We start from the raw sequence: 20,047 nt of genomic DNA, 5'->3' as shown, positions 1-20,047 counted from the left end.
TCTCCTTTAGAGTTTTTAGTTTGTGTGCATAAAGGTATTCATAGTGGTCTTGAATGATCTTTTGTATTTCTGTGGTATGTAGTGTAATATCTCCCATTTCATTTCTAATGGAGCTCATTTGGATCTTCTCTCTCCTTTTCTTGGTTAATCTTGCTGTTGGTCTGCCAATTTTGTTTAACTTTTCAAAGAACCAGCTTTTTGTTTCATTTATCTTTTGAATTTTTTTGTTTCAATTTCATGTAGTTATGCACTGATCTTTATTATTTTTTTTCTTCTGCTGGGTTTGGGTTTGACTTCTTGTTTCTCTAGTTCCTTCAGCTGTGAGCTTAGATTGTCTATTGTGTTCTTTCAGACTTTTGGATGTAGGCATTTAATGCTATGAGCTTTCCTCTTAGCACCACTTTTGCTGTATCCCAGAGGTTTCGATAGATTGTGTCACTGTTATTGTTCAGTTCAAAGAGTTTCTAAATTTCCATCTTGATTTAATTGTTGACTCAATGATCATTCAGGAACAGCTTGTTTAATTTTCTTGTATTTGAATTGTTTTGAGGGTTTTGCTTTTGGAGTTGATTTCTAATTTTATTCCACTGTGGTCTGAGAGAGTACTTGAAATAATTTTGATTTTCTTAAATTTATTGAGACTTGTTTTGTGGCTTATCATATGGTCTATATTGGAGAATATTCCATGTACTGATGGATAGAATTGAATAATTATTAATTGTCCACTTAGCATCTCATAGAGCTGAGAAAGACGTTCCCAAAGCCAACAAAGCAAGTAGCAGCGAGGGGCTCAGAACAGGGCCTTCCTTTTCTTTTTCTTTTTTTTTTTTTTAAGACAGGGTCTCACTGTGTCACCCAGGCTGGAGTGCACTAGAACAACCATGGCTCACTGCAGCCTCAACCTCTTGGGCCCAAGTGGTTCTCCTACCTTAGCCTCCCAAGTAGCTGAGAATTCTGGTGTGTGCCACCAAGACTGGCTAATTTTTGCATTTTTTGTAGAGGTGGGGTCTCCCTGTGTTGCTTAACCTGGTCTCAAATTCCTAGGCTCAAGTGATCCTCCCACCTCAGCCTCTCAAAGTGCTGGAATTGCAGAAGTGAGCCACCGTACCCGGTGGGCCTTCCTTTTCAAGGCTGCCTCTGCCCACGCTCTCCTGCTGTCTCCACTCTGCACTCTGTCTCACTCAGATCCTTTTCTGGTTCTGAATCTCTCTTCCTCCTTTCTGCATTCCTCTTTCCACATTAACCTCCCACAGTACGAATTTGATGTACATTAGAAATTATTCGCAGGATTTAACAAGCAAAAGTTTGCATGTCTTGTTCATTCAAATATTCAATGAGCTTTTCCAGCTCTGTCAAATCCTCCTCACAATCAAATTAATTCCAGGTGGCCTTGCCTGTAGGTTAAGACCCTCCAAGAGCAGTGGTCTCCTTACCCTTGAGTGAACCAAGGACAATGAGGTTATGGGTCTTGGTGGATGTGCTACTTGACTCCCACTAAGCTGGTTTTATTTCTGGTACCTCAGTTTACCTACCTGTAAAATACAGACTCCCTTCAACAGGATGCAGCTAATGCATGCCTAGCACAGTGCCCAGCACATGAAAGGACACAAAAAAATAACAAAATACCTATTTTTCATGGGAGTAATAATACTTGCTAAGGGACACTGGGAGATTGATTCAGAGAACTCAACGTCATTTCCAAGGAAGAAAACTAGTCACAAAAGATAGCTTTGTGCTCTTGCCCATTCTGCTGAGCTCCAGGACATGCTTTCTTGGCTGAGGGCCATCCTTGGGAAGGGAGATGCGCTCATAGGATCAGACTTGTATGGTTGCCAGGCACCTCCTCGTTCATTTCTCCTCTTGTCGCTGTGTGTGTGTAGCATCAGGGAGGGGAGGCAGGGACTAGGACCACTTGATGGTCCCTCAGCCTCTTATCCCTCCAATGGTCAGCAGCAGAGATAAGGATATTCTCACAGTGGAAGATTATGCAAATAAGTACATTATTTTTATGGGTTCTTAGTAACATGAGAAATGTTTATGGTATGAGATTACATTTTAAACGCACACTCCCAAATTGCATATTATGCAGCATGAACTCCTTGGGCTGCGGTGGCCCTGGTGTGAGCCTATGAGTTACCCAGTGCTGATCACCTGTGTCCTACAGGGTCTGGTGACCTGGGGCAGAGGAGCACCCTGGGAGGTAACTGCCTGCAGGAAGAGAGCTGTGGTGGCCAGTGACTGGGGCCTGGAGGGAGGAGTGTCGTCTTTCATTTGGAGGAGTTGGGTAGGAATGATCCAAGAGCTAGTGCATCTCCAACTGAGAGCAGGCAAGAGTGCAGGAGGCAGTCCAGGCTCCAGAGCCCTGTTCAAGAGGAAGGACCAGGGCACCTAACAGAGCTGGCACAGCCGTTGGCAGTAGTGTCACCCTACAGAAGTGGCTTCTATGCTGTAGTAACCATGTCTTTTGTTTTCTGATGCTTTAACAAATGGGGCCTTGCTTACCCTGGAGGGACTTACCCCTGAGTGCACCTTTCACGTGCAAACCAACCAATTCAAAGCCCACCCCCCACCCCCACCTCTATCTGGGTATCATACTCAGGGCTACCATCCACCTGCCCTCATCCAATACCTAGGGCCAGGTACCAGACAACTAGGGACAGCTTCTATGCCCTGGAACACACTGAAATGATTTAAACCAGCCAATCCTAAGTCTGCCTGCCCAGCTTCCCTGGTCCTTCCTGCAGAAAGCTGCTAAATGCTCTTGCCCTTGTTTTCCTGTGCTCCCTCTGCCTCCTGACCAACGCTGGTGCCTCCCCATGTGGACCCTGCTGCCATGGCATGCACCCTCCTCTTAGAACTGTGAACAATAAACTCTCAGTTCAATGGCAGCTGTCTCCTCATCTATGGGCCTTACTAAACCTCAAATTTTCTACTAATATATTTTAGAACACGTGTCCAGAGGATGTAATTGCTGCCCTGACAAGGCTGCTGTAGGAACAGGAGTGTCCAGCTCAGGTCACAAGCGGCAGGGAAGCTAGGAAAGTGGAAGATGAACCAGGACAGGCTGTGGTAACATCTGAACTCCAGCACATGAGAAACCCACCCTGGAGAGCCCCAGAAAACAAGGACAGGCCACTTCCCAGAAGGCTCAGGCCCAACATGAGCAAGAGGAAAGTCAGTGGAATGGGTGCCAGGCTACATATAAAACACAGGAGAAGTTGGCTGGGCTCATGTGAGATGTGGTGTGTGGTGTGCTAGGGGGATCTGATGATGGGGGGAGGGTTTTTTTTTGGTGGGGAGAGGGGGCCTATGTGTAGAGGGAAGATGAAATGAAACCATGGAATAGCGTGCCTGGCCAGGACCCACTCTTCTGATCCTGGCCATAATGAGAAGCCGAAACAGGAGCCTCCACAGCCAGAGGCAGGACTCAGCTCCCATGCATCACTTGCTGATCAGCTTCACACCCGGGGCTCCCAGCTGGAGAGACTTTCACTCTGTAAAGTCAGTGAGAAACCTCGTGTTGCTGAAGCAGACGTCCAGCCAACTCCGGGAGGTGCGGTGGGGCAGCTGTGTTGAATTAGCTGGGGGAGGGCTCACACAGCTGTAAGACAGTGGCCAACGCACGGCCTGGAAGGAAGAGGGGTTGCTGCACTTTCCCAAGCTCCCAGCATGGGGGACGGGAACCAGGGTGGGCCCCAGGCTGGCTGTCCTCAGCCCCAGCCGGGGAGCTGCTGTGGAAAGATTTCTGCTTAGGCAACAGGAGACCAAAAACCTCGCATGGTGACACCTGCCAGCTGACAACCTTGAGAACGCCATTTCCCTAGGTAGGCTGTGCTCCACTCCTCTGTGAAATGGGCTGCTTGTGGCTTGGTAACATTTTCCGACTCTGACTTGCGTGAAGTTTCTTTCCCCCATACTTCCCCTGACTCCAGCAGAGAGTGAACTCAGACCCCTTTGCCATTAGGGTAGCCCCTGTGGGGAGGGAAGAAGAGATAGGCTTAAAGTCTTCCCAACCCTACTTTCTAAAAGCCTAAGCCCCAGAAAGGGAGAGGATTTGTGGGTGTAAACAAGACATCTTCGCTAGAAACGGGGGTGGGGGGGGCTTCTCTCATACACCAGAAGGATGTTCTCCTTGGGGAAGATGAAAGAGGAAGGCAAGCAGCAACAGAAAGAGAAAAATCTCTATGAGGGGCTCTGTGGGCAGGATGAAGGAGGGCTTCACCATGACACATGCAGACCATGAGGCTCCTGCCTGGTCTGATGACCCACAGCTGTGAACAGCCCTGAGAACAGGGATGTCCAAGTGGGAAGAGGGTGACTCAAGTAGAATTAAGTTAAAAATTTTACAATCTGGTGAAGTAAGCCTGAGGCAGCTTTCTGTACCCATTGAACACTAACTCCCCATTCTGCCTCCTCTTAACCCCCTTTCAACTTTCTGTCTCTTTGCATTTGACTCCTCCAGCTACCTCATATAAATGGAATCATATAGTCTTTGTCCTTTGTGACTAGCTCATTTCAATTAGCATAATGTCCTCAAAGTTCATCTATGTTGTGGCATGTGTCAGAATTTCTTTGTTTTTGGAGGCTGAATTATATTCCATCGTATGCATCCACCATAATTTTTGTTTATCTATTGATCTGTTGTCGGACTTGGGTTGCTTTCACCTTTTGACTATTATAAATGAGGCTGCTATGAACATGAACGTACAAATATCTCTTCCTATCCCTGCTTTCAATTCTTTTGGGCATATAACTAGGAGAAGAATTGTGAACTGTGTGATAATTCTATGTTCAACTTTTTGAGGAGCCACCAAACTGTTTTTAACAGGGGTTACACCATTTTACATTCACACTAAGATTCCAATTTCTCCACGTCCTCACCAACACTCATCACTTGTTATTTTGTGTGTGTGTTTTTTTTTTTTTTTTTGAATGTCATCCTAAAAAGTGTGAAGTGGTATCTCATTGTGGTTTTGATATGCACTTCCGTAATGATCAGTGATGTTCAGCACCTTTTTATGTGCTTGCTGGACATCTGTATATATTCTTCAGAGAAATGTCTACTCAAGTCTTTTGCCCATTTTAAAAATAATGAGTTTTTTTTTTTTTTTTTAAAGAAGTGGGGTCTTTTTATGCTGTCCTGGCTGGACTTGAACTCCTCGGCTCAAGTGATCCTCCCACTTCATCTTCCTGAGTAGCTGGGACCACAGTTTGGCTTGTTTGCCCATTTTTCAATCCAGTTGTTTGGTTTTTGTTGTTGAAATACAGGAGTTAATATATTCTGGATATTAATTCTTTTTTTGTTTTTTTGAGATGGAGTCTTGCTGTGTCTCCCAGGCTGGAGTGCAGTGGCATGATCATGGCTCACTGCAACCTCCACCTCCTGATTCAAGTGATTCTCCTGCCTCAACCTCCTGAGTAGCTGGGATTACAGGCATGTGCCACCATGCCCACGTAATTTTTGTATTTTTAGTGGAGATGGGGTTTCACCATGTTGGCCAGGCTGGTCTCAAACTCCTGACCTGAGGTGATCTGCCTGCTTCAGCTTCCCAAAGTGTTGGGATTACAAGCGTGAGCTACCTCATCTAGCCTCCAGATACTAATTCTTTATCGATACAAGATTTACAAATATTTTATCCCATTCTGTGGGTTGCCTTTTCACTCTCTTGACGGTACCGTTTGAGGCACAAAAGGGTTTTTGTTGTTGTTGTTTGTTTGTTTGTTTTTGTAGAGATGAGGTCTCACAATGTTGCCCAGGCTGGTCTCGAACTCCTGGGCTCAAGCGGTCCACCTGCCTTGGCCTCCCAAAGTGCACGTGCACAAAAGTTTTTAATTTTGATGAAATTCTATTTATCTATTTTCTCTTTTTGTTGCCTGTGCTTTTGGTGTAATATCTGAGAAATCATTGCCAAATCCAAGCCATAAAGCTTTTCCCTGATGTTTTCTAAGAGTTTTATAGTCTTAGCTCTTACCTTTAGGTCTTTGATCAAGTTTGAGTTAATTTTTGTAAATGGTGTAAGGTAAGGGTTCAACGTGATTCTTTTACATATGGATATCCAATTTTTCCAGCACCATTTGTTGAAAACACTGTCCTTTTCCCAGTGAATGCTCTGCAAACCCTTGTTAAAAGTCAATCAATTAAATATGCAAGGATTTATTTCTGGGCTCTGTATTCTGTTCCAGTGACATTTTTGTGTATCCTTATGCCAGTGCTGCATTGTTTTGCTTTTGTGGTAGCTTTGTAGTATATTTTGAAATCAGGAAATGTCAGATTTCAAATTTTCTTTCTTTTTCTCAATAGTTTTGGCTATGTGGGGCCCCTTGAGATTTTATATGAACTTTAGGATGAGTTTTTCCATTTTTGCAAAAATCGCTATTAGGATTTTGATAGGAATTGCAATGAATGGAGATTGCTTTGGTTAGTATTGTCATCTTAATAATGTCAAGACTTATCATCTATGAACAAAGGATGTCTTTCCATTTATTTAGTCTTCTTTAATATCTTGTAGCAATGTTCTGTAATTTTCAGTGTATAAGTCTTTTGTTTCATTGGTTAAATTTATTCCTAAGTATTTTATATTTTTTGATGTTATTGTAAATGCAATCATTTTCTTTTTTGAATTGCTCATTGTTAGTGTATAGAAATGTTACCGATTTTTTTGCATGTTGATTTTGTATCCTAAACTTTGCTGTATTTGCTTGTTATTAATAGCTGTAACAGGTTTTGTGTGTGTGATCTTCTGCATATAAAATCATGTCAACTGTGAACAGAAGTGGTTTTATTATTCCTTTCCTTTCTTCCTTCTTTTTCTTGCCTAATCGCTTCAGTTAGAACTTCCAGTACTGTGTTGAACATATGGCCCCAAATGGGAACGCTTGTTTTCTTCCTGATCTTAGGCTAAAAGCTTTCAGTCTTTCACCTTAGAGTATGATACTGGTGGTGCATTTTCATATATGGACTCTACTATGTTGGGAAAACTTCTTCTTACTCCTTATTTTTTTGGCATTTAAAAAAAATCATAAATGGGTGTTGAATTTTGTCAAATGGTTTTTCTTCATCAATTCAGATGTTCATGTGGGTTTTTTTTTCTCTTCATGCTATTAATGTGGTACATTACATTGATTTAGTGTCATATGTTGAACAATTCTTACATTCCAAGAATAAACCCCATTGGTCATAGCATATATATTTTTTAATATGTTGCCAAATTTGGTTTGCTAGTACTTTGTTAGGCACTTTTGTATCAATATTCACAAGGAATATTGGTCTGTAGTTTTCTTGTAATTTTGTTCTCTGGCTTTGGTATCAAAAGTAATGCTGGCTTTATTGAATGTTAGGAAGTGTTTTCTCTTCAACTTTTGGGAAGAATTTGAGAAGCATTGGTGTTAATTCTTCTTTAAAAATGAGTAGAATTCACCAGTAAAGCCATCTGTTCCTAGGCTTTGCTTTTTTTTTTGTTTGTTTCATTTTCAAAATGCATCACTTTATTTTCCTTATAAGGCAGCCACGCATTAAGCACGTGACAGTCACGTGATTTCTTCAGTGAGCCCCAAGGCTTCCATGAGCTTTCCTGGAGCCTATGGCCAGAAGAGTCCTGAGATTTCAAGTATTAAATGTTTCTCCACAGCCACGAGTTCCTTTGATGTTTGGGTTATTGAACACAAACTCACTGGATACTTTGTCTTCAACATAGTCCGTTTCTGTTCCTAGAAGTGTTAGCTGTGCTTTCTTTTCGATGAATACTCTGACTCCATCTTGAATAACTTCTTCATCAGAATCTCCTTTTGTCTTTGTATATTCTAGAGTATAAGAAAGGCCATTACAGCCCCTGGTTCAGACACCAGCGTTTACATCTACATGCTCAGGCTTATCTTTAAGAAGTTGTTTTATCTTGTTTACTGCTGAAGGTGTCAGAGTGAAGGCAGCCCTAGTTGGCTGCAGTTTCCTCTTTCTAGTTTTTTTAGTTTTCATAGTTTTTCTAGTTTTTTAGTTTTTTTAGTTGCCTGGACTAAGGAAGCCGACATCTTCGCCATCCTGGAGCCCTGGTGCCTCAGAGCCCGGTCGCCTCAGCCTGTCTCCATGGACAGGGCGGGCGCATTCCTGGTCTTTTCTTTCTTGGAGGTTTTTGATAAGCGATTCAATCTCCTTCCTAGTTATAGATCTAATCAGATTTTCTATGTCTCCATGAGTCAATTGTGATAGATTTTATGTTTTATAGGAATTTTTAAATTTCACTACTTTATCCAATTTATTGGTGTATAATTGTCCATCGTATTCTCTTTTAATCCTTTTTATTTCTGTAAAATTGATGGTAATGTCCCCACTTCTATTTCTGACTTTAGTTATTCAAATCTTCTCTCTTTTTTCCTAAGACAATGTAGCTAAAGTTTTCTCAGTGTTGTTTTTTTGAATAATCGACATTTAATTTTGTTATTTTCTCTATTTTTCTGCTCTTTTTTTTTTAAAATTTCTGCTCTAATCTTTATTATTTATTAATTATGTTCCTTTTGACAGCTTTGGTTTCAGTTTATTCTTCTTTTTATAGTTTCTTAAGGCATAAAGTTTGTTTGTGAATTTGAGATTTTTCTTCTTTTTTAATGTAAGTGTTTAAATCTACATGTTTTTTCCTAGCATCACTTTTACTGAATCTCATAAGGGATTTTGAATTATAATTTTTTAATTTTAGATTCAGGGGATACGTGTGCAGGTTTGTTACAAGGGTATTTGTGTGATGCTGAGGTTTGGGCTTCTATTGATCCTGTTATCCAGATAATGAACACAGCACCCAATAGGAAGCTTTTCAGCCCTTGCCCCCTCTCTCCTCCTCTCCTTTTGGAGTCCCTAGTGTCTGTTTTTTCCATCTTTATGTCCATGTGTACTCAAGGTTTAGTTTCCACCTGTAAGTGAGAACATGAGATATTTGGTTTTCTGTTTCTGCATTAGTTCACTTAGGATAATGGCCTCCAGCTGCATCCATGTTGCTGCAAAGGATATGATTTTATTCTTTTTAATGGCTGCATAGTATTCCATAGTGTATATATGCTGCATTTTCTTTATCAAATCCACAATTGATGGGCACCTAGGTTGATTCTGTCTCTGCTATTGTGAATAGTGCTCTGATGAATGTATGAGTGCAGGTGTCTTTTTGGTAGAATGATTTATTTTCCTTTGGGTATATACCAAGTAATAGGATTGTTGTGTCAAATGGTAGTTATATTTTTAGTTATTTGAGAAATCTCCAAACTGCTTCCCACAGTGGCTGAACTAATTTGCATTCCTACCAACAGTGTATTTGCAGTCCCTTTTCTCTGTAGCTTCACCAACATCTGTCATTTTTTGAAGTTTTAATAAAAGCCGTTCTGACTGATGTGAGATGGTGTCTCATTGCGATTTTGATTTGCATTTCTCTGATGACTAGTAATGTTGAGCATTTTTTCATATATTTGTTGGTTACTCATATGTCTTCTTTTGAGAAATGTCTGTTCATGTCATTTGCCCACTTTTTAACAGGGTTATTTGTATTTTGCTTGTTGATATGTTTAAGTTCCTTATAGATTCTGGATATGAGTCCATGGCCAGATGCATAGTTTGCAAATATTTTCTTCCATTCTATAGGTTGTCTGTTTACTTTGTTGATGGTTTCTTTTGCTGTGCAGACTCTTTGGTTTAATGAGGTCTCACTTGTCAATTTTTGTTTTTGTTGCAATAGCTTTTGAGGACTTAGTCATAAACTCTTTGCCTAGGACAGTGTCCAGAAGGGTATTTCGTAGGTTTTCTTCCAGGATTTTTATAGTTCAAGGTCTTACATGTAAGTCTTTAATCCATATTGAGTTATTTTTTGTATATGGTCATAAGTAGGTGTTCAATTTAATTCTTCTGCATATGGTTAGCCAGTTCTCCCAACACCATTTATTTAATAGCAACTTTTTCCCATTGCTTACTTTGGTTGATTTTATTTAAGATCAGTTGTTTGTAGTTGTGTAGCTTTATTTCTGTGTTCTCTGTTCTATTCTGTTGGTCTATGTGTCTATTTTTGTGCCAGTACCATGCTGCTTTGGTTACTGTAACCATATATAGTTTGAAGTTATGCATCCCATAAGTTTTGATATGTTATGTTTCATTATCATTTATCTCATTTCTTTCATTACTACCTTCTTTTGTATTTAGGTGATTTTTTGTAGTGATACATTTTGATTCCCTTCCCATTTACTTTTGTGTATATTCTATAGATATTTTCTTTGTGGTTGCCATATGTGGTTACCATATATAACCTCCTAAAGTTATAACAATCCGATTTAATTACCACCAACTTAACTTCAATCACACACAAAAACTACTCTTACGTAGCTCCATCTTCCCCTTCATGTCATTAATGTCACAGATCATAAATGACATCTTTAAACACTGTGTGCCCAATAACATAGATTTATAATCATTTTATCCCTTCTTTTTTTAATCCCAGTAGAAAATAAGTTCAAAATTATAGAAATACTGGCTTTATACTTGCCCATGTATTTACATTTACAGAGATCTTTATTTCTTCATATGGCTTTGAGTTGCTGTATAGTTTTCTTTAATTAAAACTTCAAGGGCTCCTTTAGCATTTCCCATAGGATAGGTAATGAACTCCCTCAGTTTTTGTTTATCTGGGAATGTCTTAATTTCTCATTTTTGAAAGACAATTTTTATGCATATAAAATTCTCAGTTGACAGGTCACTTTCCTTTCAATACTTTAAGCTATCTGCCCATTGCTTCCTGAGATCCAATGTTTCTAATGATAATTCTGCGATAATCTTAGGGAGCATTCTTTGTATGTTATGAGTTGCTTCTCTCTTGCTAGTTTCAATATTCTTTCTTTGTCTTTTGTCAGTGTCTTGGTATGTGTCTTGGTATGGTTCTCTTTGAGTTTATCCTGCTTAGAGTTTGTCAAGTTTCTTGAATTTTTGCATTCATGTCTGGCATCAAATCTGGGGAGTTTTTAGCCATTTTTTTTTTTTCAATTTTCTTTCTTTCCCTTCTTTTCTCTCTTTCTACTTCTGGGACTTCCCTAATGTGTGTTTGTCTGCTTAATGGTGTCCCACAAGTCTCTTAGGCTCTGTTCACTTTTCTTCGTTCTTTTTTCTTTCCATTCCTCAGACAAGATAATTTCAATTGTCTTGTCTTCAAGTTCATATATCTTTCTTGTGCCTGTTGAAATTGAATCTGCTGTTAAATACATCTAGTGAAATTTTCATTTCAGTTATTGTATTTACAGCTCCAAAATTTCTGTTTGGTATTTTTTAAAATTTTGGTCTCTGAAATATTGTCATTTTGCTCAGCTATTATTTTTCTGATTTCCTTTAGTCGTTTGCCCATGTTTTCCTTTAGTTATTTGAGCATCTTTAAAACAGTTGTTTTAAGGTTTTTGTGTCGTAAGTCTGATGTCTGGGTTTCCACAGGGATGGTTTCTGTCAATATCTTTTTTTTTGTCATTTTTTACTTGAGTGAACCATGTTTTCCTGTTTCGTTGTATACCTTGTGTTTTTTGTAAACATTGAGCATCTCACTGTTACAATGTGGTGACTCTGAAAGTCAGAATCTTTTCCTTCCCCAGAGGTCACTGTTTTTGTTTTTGTTTTTGTTTTTTTGTAAAAATTGTTGAAGCCTGTGGCATCCATGTCTGAGAGTTTTTCAGACTGTTTTCCCAAGACTATTCCTTGTCACATGTAATCACTGAAGTCTGTATTCCTTTAGTTTGTATTCAGCTAATGCTTTGACAGAGATTTCCTTCAATGCTAAGGGCTCTTGCAGTCTTTTCAGATTGCCTCTGTGCTAGAGCACTCTTTCAAGACAAGCCAGGCTTATTCAGACCCTAGGGATCAGCTTCAAGTGAAAGCCTAAGGCTTTCTTCAGACTTTTTGAGCCTGTGTCTTGCCTGGGCATGCACATGGCTTTCTAAATTCTCTCGTAACAGCTGCTTTTGAGTGTCCTAATTTCCCAAAGAGTCTTACTCCAGCTTCTCATCTGGGCCTTAGATGGTCTACTCTATGGCACCACTCAAAATCTCTTTCCCAGGCTATGAGCCTATAGTGATCTTGCAGCTTTTATTAACAGTGTCCACCTGTTTTTCCAGCTGTGTTCTGAGTTAGGTAACACAGACTAGTGAGTCAGTCCTTCACTTATCTCCCAGACAGTTTAAAAGAGATGTATATAATAATTTGCAAGTAATATCTGCTCTGATTCTTCCAGTTTACATGGAGGAAATTGGAACAAGGCTGGATGCTGTGTTTCAAGACAAAGACTGCTGCCACACCGGGGAGAGGATGGGGCCAGGGTGAGTTAAAACACAAAATTTCCCTGCCATTTTGAAGATGACTTTTTCTTGACTGGGCCTTCACTTGATTGCTGTAAACCTTTGACTGTTTTCCAGTGCTGTGACAAAATTGGTTCAGAAAGTTTCTAGGTTTTAAAAAATGTTTCTGTGGGGAAATGCAAATTAGGAGCTTCCTAGTCTATCATTTGGCTGATATTCCAGCGTCAACAAAGTCTTTAATCATATGTATTAACACATAGATATTGTCATATCTATTTCGCCTGAATGCCTCCTCAGATCTTTGTGGAACGAAGTAGAGAATAAGCACATAAACCCTTGGACAGGCTGCTGTGTATCTGGGGACCATCTGCAAGGACACTCTACTGCAGATGCCTGATCAGACTTCAAACTGATATTTTTGCTGAGAAGTTGAAAGAGGGAGATTGTAAAGGGGCCCAAAGTCCTTCTGGAGAAAAACTATTGTGAGGGTATGTCTCTCCTTTCCTTGGAAACTTTACTCAAAACCATTTAAAATTCTTCACAGCTACTTTACCAATCTGGTGGAAACTTCGACTTTAGTGTTATTATTTTTTTACCCATTGGTGGTGTAACACACAAGTATGTATGTTACGAAGTGGGCAGAGGGGGGATGACTAATTATTTTTCCTTGTCCAAAAGGGCAGAGAAAGTCCCCCCTCACTCTGTCACTCCCCCACATTGATCAATCCCCTCTTTACCTCCCACTTCAAAAAACTCAGCATCTGGCCTCATTACTCCCTCTAAGGAGCTCACAGTTTGGTGAACTCCTTCCAACACCCTTACAATCTTTTGTGGGGAAGGTCTTTCTACCCACCCTTCCTCTCCTGCTGGTTTTAGATCTAAAGGGCTTTACATTTAGGATCAGCCTTCTAGTTAGTTGAAGAACTGGAGAGAGAACAGAGCTTGGTGGCTTCCAATTGGCTCCAGTGCCACCTGAGTCCAAGTCAATTAAACTCCCACCATGACCAAGGATGGTGCCCAGAACTTTCCTTTTGAAATGTGTAATGCAGAGAACCCTGAGAAAGTTGCAATGCAGGAGGAAAAGTCAATCAGATAGGCTCCACCTTTCCTGTCATTCCTGTTTTCAGTGCCCCATCTGCTGCCAAGTAGCAATTTGGGAGCTTTTGAAAATGAGTTTTAAATGGAAGAACTAGTGGAAGAAAAAGTAGACAAGGAGAAGGGGTAAAGGAAAGAGGATACCCTTTCTAACAGGTAGCTCCTCTTTCCTCTTGACCTGACCTTGTGAGACAGTGAGACCAAGGAGTTTCTGGGGTCACACTTGGGCATTGTGGCCTGAAAATCAGACAGACATGGAGTAGGTGTGTGAACCATTAAAACAAGTGAGGAAAAAACCTAAGCTCGCAGAGGACAACTCCCAGTGCTGCGGGAACACACTTCCCAGATGAGGACTGGTCGCAATGACTACTCGCAGGACCTCAGTTTGCATCTTTCAGTCCTGGCCCCCCAGGGGAATCAGAGGAGGAAAAGAAACCTCCCTAAGATGTCTGTCTGGTCAAGGCTGCAAGGCCTTCTGGTTTTCAGTTATGAAACAAAGGCATTTAAAATGTTCTCTCCTCACTTTCTCTGAGAGCCGGGGTCTCTTTCCTGGAACTGTGGGAAAGAGGAGCTGCTCCAAGCCCGCAGGATGTGCATGATTACCAGATGGCCATGACAACTGGGAGATTTTTATTTGACTTGCTCCCACTTTCCCATTTCACAGGTGGGAGAGCAGGCTCAGAGAGTGAAGTGGTTTTTCCAATTTTATAGAGTAAATGTCTGTTGAGATGAAGGCAAGACTGCTGATAGCAGGCCAGGCATGTATGCTGTCTGATTAGTGCATCTGTCTTCCCCTCTACTCGTGTATCTTCCCACATACTAGCTCCAGTCAAATGAATTAGCTATGGGGTCAACAAACCCATGCTTTGCCTGCCTGCAGAGTGAAAAAGGTAGAGGCACATCCCCATCAGAAAATAGGGCAAAACCTCTTGGTTTAATCAGGCTGACTTTGGTGCACAATCTCAAGTAAAGGGTGGAGTTGTTTCCTTTTCTTTGGTAGCTGATGTTGTCTTTGCAAAGAAATAAACCAAAAAAACCACAGGCAGAGCTCCTGCTAGTATGTCAGTGCTTGACCGACCAACCGATTCATACACTGGTCTGGTTTGGCTATTTACATGTGTAAGGTCTTCCCCCACAGGATTGATATACAGACAGTGGGTTTGCAAATCCTAGCTCCTCCGTGTGTGATGGAAGGATTTGGAAATCCCAGTTGGGGTGTTCTGCTGTGAGAAATTTATCAAGGTAGGACTATGCCTAAACATTTAACTCTGAAAAATGGGCCAGCAAACAGAAATACCATATGTGAGTTTCCTATTTGTTCCTTAGCTCAGGATTATTGGTGGTTTCATCCTTACTCCACAGTACACCCCTCCCTTCACTTTTTCATACTCATTTAAGTACAGAATTAGTCAAAACTGATTTAAAAGTTATGACTCAGAGGACGGGACCAGCTACCTGGGCGTGGAACAGAGGGTCCTATGCTTGGTTTAATGCTTGGATGTTGCTGTCTTGAAATTCTTAGTAGTTTTTGGACAAGTGCCTATATTTTCATCTACCACTGGGCTTTGCAAGTTATGAAGCTGGTCCTGTTGGCATATATGACTTCCAATTTCAGCTCAAACTTGTGTTGTGACTTTGGCCAAACTACTCTTTTTGAGACTCTGTTTCCTCATCTGTACTCGCCACAGGGGCAGTGGCTGCAGTAGTTATTTACTACTAAATTCTCAGCCCTTACCATGGTGCCTGACACAGGTAAGTGCTCAATAAATACTTGTAGAATAAATGAATTAATGTCAAAGAAAACCTGCTGCTTAAAATTTGAGAAAGGATGCTGAATTACAGAAGTGCATTTCTTAAGAGCTATAAAGACAAACATATTGAATGGCCATTATGAAATAAAGATGACGGCAATATCACTGATCATCTATTTCCTGATGGCTACTCTGGTAATTTACTAAACAGTGGATACAGAGAAAAGAAAACAGCCTTCAGTAGATATAGCCGGGACTGATGCCAGACATCTCATTGAATCTTATAAATTCTTCATCTTTACATAAGCGTGCATGGAAAAAGGCTTCTCAAGCCATAAAGAAAGCTACAAAGAAAGCTCTGGATATTGCGTTTCAGGCCAAGGTCTAGTTCAAATGCAGTCTGGGAAAAGTCCCATTTGGAAAAGCTGTCTGCTTGCAGAATTTTATTCCCCATTAGTACTTTGGTATCACTCAAAACACAGGCAGAACTAAAAGCTGGGCCTGGAAAATAAGAGGACTTCTCGTAAGGATGCCTCCAGGCAAAAGTGTGGGTTTGGACTGGATAAAAACTAAACATCAGCTCCAGCAAATCTGGGAGGCATTTGGTAAATGGCTGAATTGGACCCTGCCTCAAGACTTCTTGATTATTTTTTCTGCTCCCTTTCCTACCCCAGGGTGTGTCTCAGAGACAGAATTCAGGGTGAGCTTTTCTCCTGAGTTGCTGGGGGATATGGGCACAACCCCACCTGAGAAGTGAGCATGGAGCTCTGGTTAAAGCATCCAAGCTTTTGAGATTCAGGGCTACATTTAGAAGGGGAGGTCAGAGATCACAGTAGCTACTGGTTATTTCTCACTTACCAGGTGTCATAAGTTCTTCATGTGTATCGTGTTTAATCCTCAAGACCCCTAAAGGAGCTATTATTACACCCATTTTAAAGGTGTGGAAAATGAGGCTCAGATGGATTAAGTAATTTGACTTAGTTGATGCATTTATTAGTGGTAGATCCAGGATTTGAACCCAAATTGCTCAGGGTCTAAAGTAAGTGCTTATTCTCATCTACGACTTGTCTCTTTGATTTTGGGATTGGCTATGGCTTGCCAATGGAATGTGGGTGGGCATGATGTGGGCACTGGCTCTAAAAGTGCTTGCCACGAGAGCATGAGTAACCACTGCTCTTCAGGCTCAGCCCCAGCTGGGAGATGTGAACAGACTGGAGCCAGCTATGAAGCTGGAGAATCTCTGAGCTGTGGGGTCATTTGTTACACAACACCATTGCATTAACACAGCTTGTTTTTTTCACGGGGAAAAGACAATCAAGATGATATACGTATCAATTCAGTAAATGTTTATTGATTACTCTGTGCCAAGTACTGGGCTTGGTTCTAGGGAACACAATAATCAGTGGATCAGACACATGCTTCGTTAGTCTCGTTTGCCGATTTATCCTTCTCTACCTGACTTTCAAATGTTATTGTGAAGGTTCCATTCTAGACCCTCATATGTCTCTATATTCTTCCCAAATAATCCTATCCATCTATGTCCATGGCTTCAATTCCAACCATATCTGTAGCTGTCTCTTTCTTTCTGAGCTCTAGATTGGCATAGCTAATCCAATTTTAACTGTCTGCTTTCCTTTGCCACTGGGCATCTACAGCCCCTTTCAAGCTCAACAATTCCCAAACTAAACTCATGCTCTTCCTCCTCCTAATTTGGGTCATCTCCTGTCGGTAACCACAGAGGAAGTCCTGTCCCCATTATCTGCTGTCAGAGTAACTCATACTTGTCCTTGGTAGGGCTTGCCAAGGTTAATTAATTAAATGCAATAGCTTAGATAGTTAATTGCTTGTCTTCCTCGTGAGAATGTAAACTCCTCCAGAGCATCCACAGATCTGTATGTGATTGTGGACACTGACCTATGGAATAAGGTCCAAACTCTCACAGCTTTCAAAGCTCACTGAGATCTTGTCTCAACTTAACATCAAGCCTCCATTTCTCTGCTCAGGCAACTAACACACTTCACCTACTATTGCTCTTTCCCTGGATAGGGAGACATGCACGTGTAGGAGGAAAATGACCTATCACTGAAAAGGCACCAAGAAGCTGGTGTACTTGGCCTCGCCTGCTGGCTCTGAGGAGCTGCCCATTCTGAGTCCCTTCTTCAGGGACAGAGTACTATGGTGCTCCTCTTTACCACACTGTCTCCCATTATCCCCAGCCCTTTCTCCTCTAGCCTGTCCCTCCCACTTTCCAAACTATCACTGTGCAACAAAGAAAGAGAAAAAGGAAATGAAGCAGTTGAAGTGGAATTGAATCCTGGAAATCTGCAATTGCAGAAGGAAAGGTGGGGCTTGTGCTCCAACCCCCTCGTGTCAGAGTTCATGGCAATCCCCTGGGGCTGGTTTTTTACCTTTTATCCTTTAAAAATTTTAATGTACTGCAGATTCTAACCTTCTTATCCATTCCTGGAAATCCCCCCATTTTACTTCTTTTCCCAATGGGCCCATTTAAATCTTGGCTTTGCCATTAGCAATGTTTGAATCTGAACAGCTTTAAGGTAAAGTGATCCCTGAAATGGTTCAAGTTAACATTTTCTTTTGTTTCAAAATTTCTTGCTTATTTTTTCCGGTTAAGACCCCAGTCCAAACCCCACATTTCAGATAGCACATCTGAGCTGCAGTCTCAGAACAGTGAGCTCATGTGCTGTGTTTGTCTTGGCTCAGCCTGCCTGACCTAGGCAGGGACTTGGTGTGTATGTAGGGGAGTGGGGGAGTAGGGGTTTGGGGCGGGGGCCGGTAACGGCAATAGATTAGAGTCATAACGACAGCCCAGTCCTAGCCCTTGTTAAGCACAAGGCTGGCCAGCCTCTGGGGGCTCCAGGACCTCCTTCAGGGAAGCCCAGCAACGCCTTGTTGGTCCCTTTTTGGCCCTGATTTGTACCTCTGTGGTCTTTGATATTGGCTTATGTTCTTTTTTCTTTTTTAGAGACAAGGTCTCATTGTCACCCAGGGTGGAGTACAGTGGCACAATCACAGCTCACTGTGGCCTTGAACTCCTGAGCCCAACCAACCCTCCCACTTCAGCCTCCCAAGTAGCTAGGAATACAGACCCGCACCACCATGCCTGGATAATTATTTTTTGTAGAGACAGGGTCTCACTGTGTTGCCCAGGCAGGTCTCGAACTCCTGGCCTTGAGTGATCCTTCTGCTTCAGCCCCCCAAAGCACTGGGATTAGAGGCATGAACCACCGCACGTGGCCCTGGCTCGTGTTCCTCTTCTGCTCAACCAGGACAATGGTGGTAGGTGGTTAGAGACAGTCTGAGCAGATGGGGAGGCAGATGAAGAATCTGATGCATCCCCAGAGGTCTTTCTGTCCATTCTGGTGGGCAGATGTCATGGCCGTCCCCAGGGTCTAGCCCAGGCCTTAGCTCATAGCCCATTTAGTGCCTGCCAAGTACAGGTCTCCCAGATGTATAGTAGAACCTGATTATTGCTAGCTGGCTGTCCTTTTCTGTGGAATCTGCCTTCCCACCCCAGTTTGAGTCTTCCCTGACATCCATACACCTATCTACAGCCCTCTGCTGCTGTTGCCAAGGAACCCCCAGGGCCCCATGAAGGCCCTTCTTGCCTCTTCCCACTAAAACCTCTGCCATCTCCACAGTAGCAGGGGCCTCATTAGCCAATCTGAGAGTGAAGCAGCTTTGTTGTCTGGGAAAATACCCGAGGTTCGTTGTCTCGAGCCAAGATTAAAGACACGGGCACACACGCACGGAGTAGGTTTAGGTTTAAGGAGCGGAAAGTTTAATAGACACAAAAAGAAGAGAGAGAGAGAGCTTCCTCAGGCAGAGGAAGGGGGCGCCCAAGAGGGTTTCTAAGTTTGGGGTGGGATGCAGTTGATTACATAGAGGGGCTTGAGGAGGCGGTGTTTGATTTACGTAGGTCCCAGGGGATTAGTTTGACCAGGTGTGTCATTTACATAGCCTTCGAAGAAACTGGCCCTCCCACCCTAATCTTTTATTATGCAAATGTGGCCTCAACCTGGTGGTGCCATGACACCTGCACAGGTGACAACAAGGAGAGGGAGGGGAAGTCACCATGTTGGAATGTACTTGGTTTCCAGGTACGGCTGCTGGCACTTACACATGTGACCTTCCAGCTTGCTTATCTATGCTTGCAGCTTGGCTTTTGGGCTGCTTTCTGTTAGAAATGGTTTGGGGGCCACTTTTTATTAAAAGGAAATTCCACTGAGAACTCTTTTACCCATGCTAACTGCCCAAAATAATTTCTTAATAACTCCTGTATCATTCATGGCGGTTCCATAGACTCAGGGCCTCAGGGCACAGAGAATTTGGGAGCCCAATGGTGCCTCAGCCTCTAGATCCCTGGTCCTGAGGGCAGTTAGGGATAACTGCATTTAGGCTGGGAACGTAATGCCATTCCTACTGCAGTTTGAAATTTGTGGGCTGGCATGGAAAGCCATTGCATGGGGCCTCTCACACAGCACTCAATAAACCCTAACAAACCTCATGATAACCTCTTTCTACATGTGGGACCATTTGTATCTTTCAAAGTTCTTCCATGGAACTCTCTGGAAATACTAAAATAGAGATCTTTGTAAGGGCCACTGCACTTTAGTCTGGGCAACATAGCAAGATCCCGTCTCAATAATAATAATAAGAAGAATAAGAATAATAATAGTAGAGGTCTTAGAATCTAAGAGTGGAATTCTGACCCTGGCTCTGTCATGGCACAGTGTGACTATATCACACACAGCTGCTCTGGGTCCTGCTTTTAGGATGTGTACAATGAGCGGCTTGCCTAGCGTTGCTGGTTTTCTAATAAACCCTGACCACACAGAGGTGCCTGGGGAGGAGGAAGGGAGGGAGAGCTCTGTGCTGTCCTTCCAGCT

General features: G+C 42.0%; 1 pseudogene; it reads right to left on the bottom strand.

Annotated features, from left to right (window-relative positions):
• Positions 1-7,603: 7,603 nt before the first annotated feature.
• On the bottom strand, positions 7,604-8,025 carry LOC129458287 (iron-sulfur cluster assembly 1 homolog, mitochondrial-like; annotated as a pseudogene).
• Between the last annotated feature and the right edge of the window lie 12,022 nt (positions 8,026-20,047).

This window comes from Symphalangus syndactylus, chromosome 19 (genome assembly GCF_028878055.3).
Source record: "Symphalangus syndactylus isolate Jambi chromosome 19, NHGRI_mSymSyn1-v2.1_pri, whole genome shotgun sequence".
In the NCBI taxonomy this organism is placed as follows: Eukaryota; Metazoa; Chordata; class Mammalia; order Primates; family Hylobatidae; genus Symphalangus; species Symphalangus syndactylus.
The sequence above is the reverse complement of the archived record's forward strand: the minus strand, read 5'-3'. Positions and strand labels throughout refer to the sequence as shown.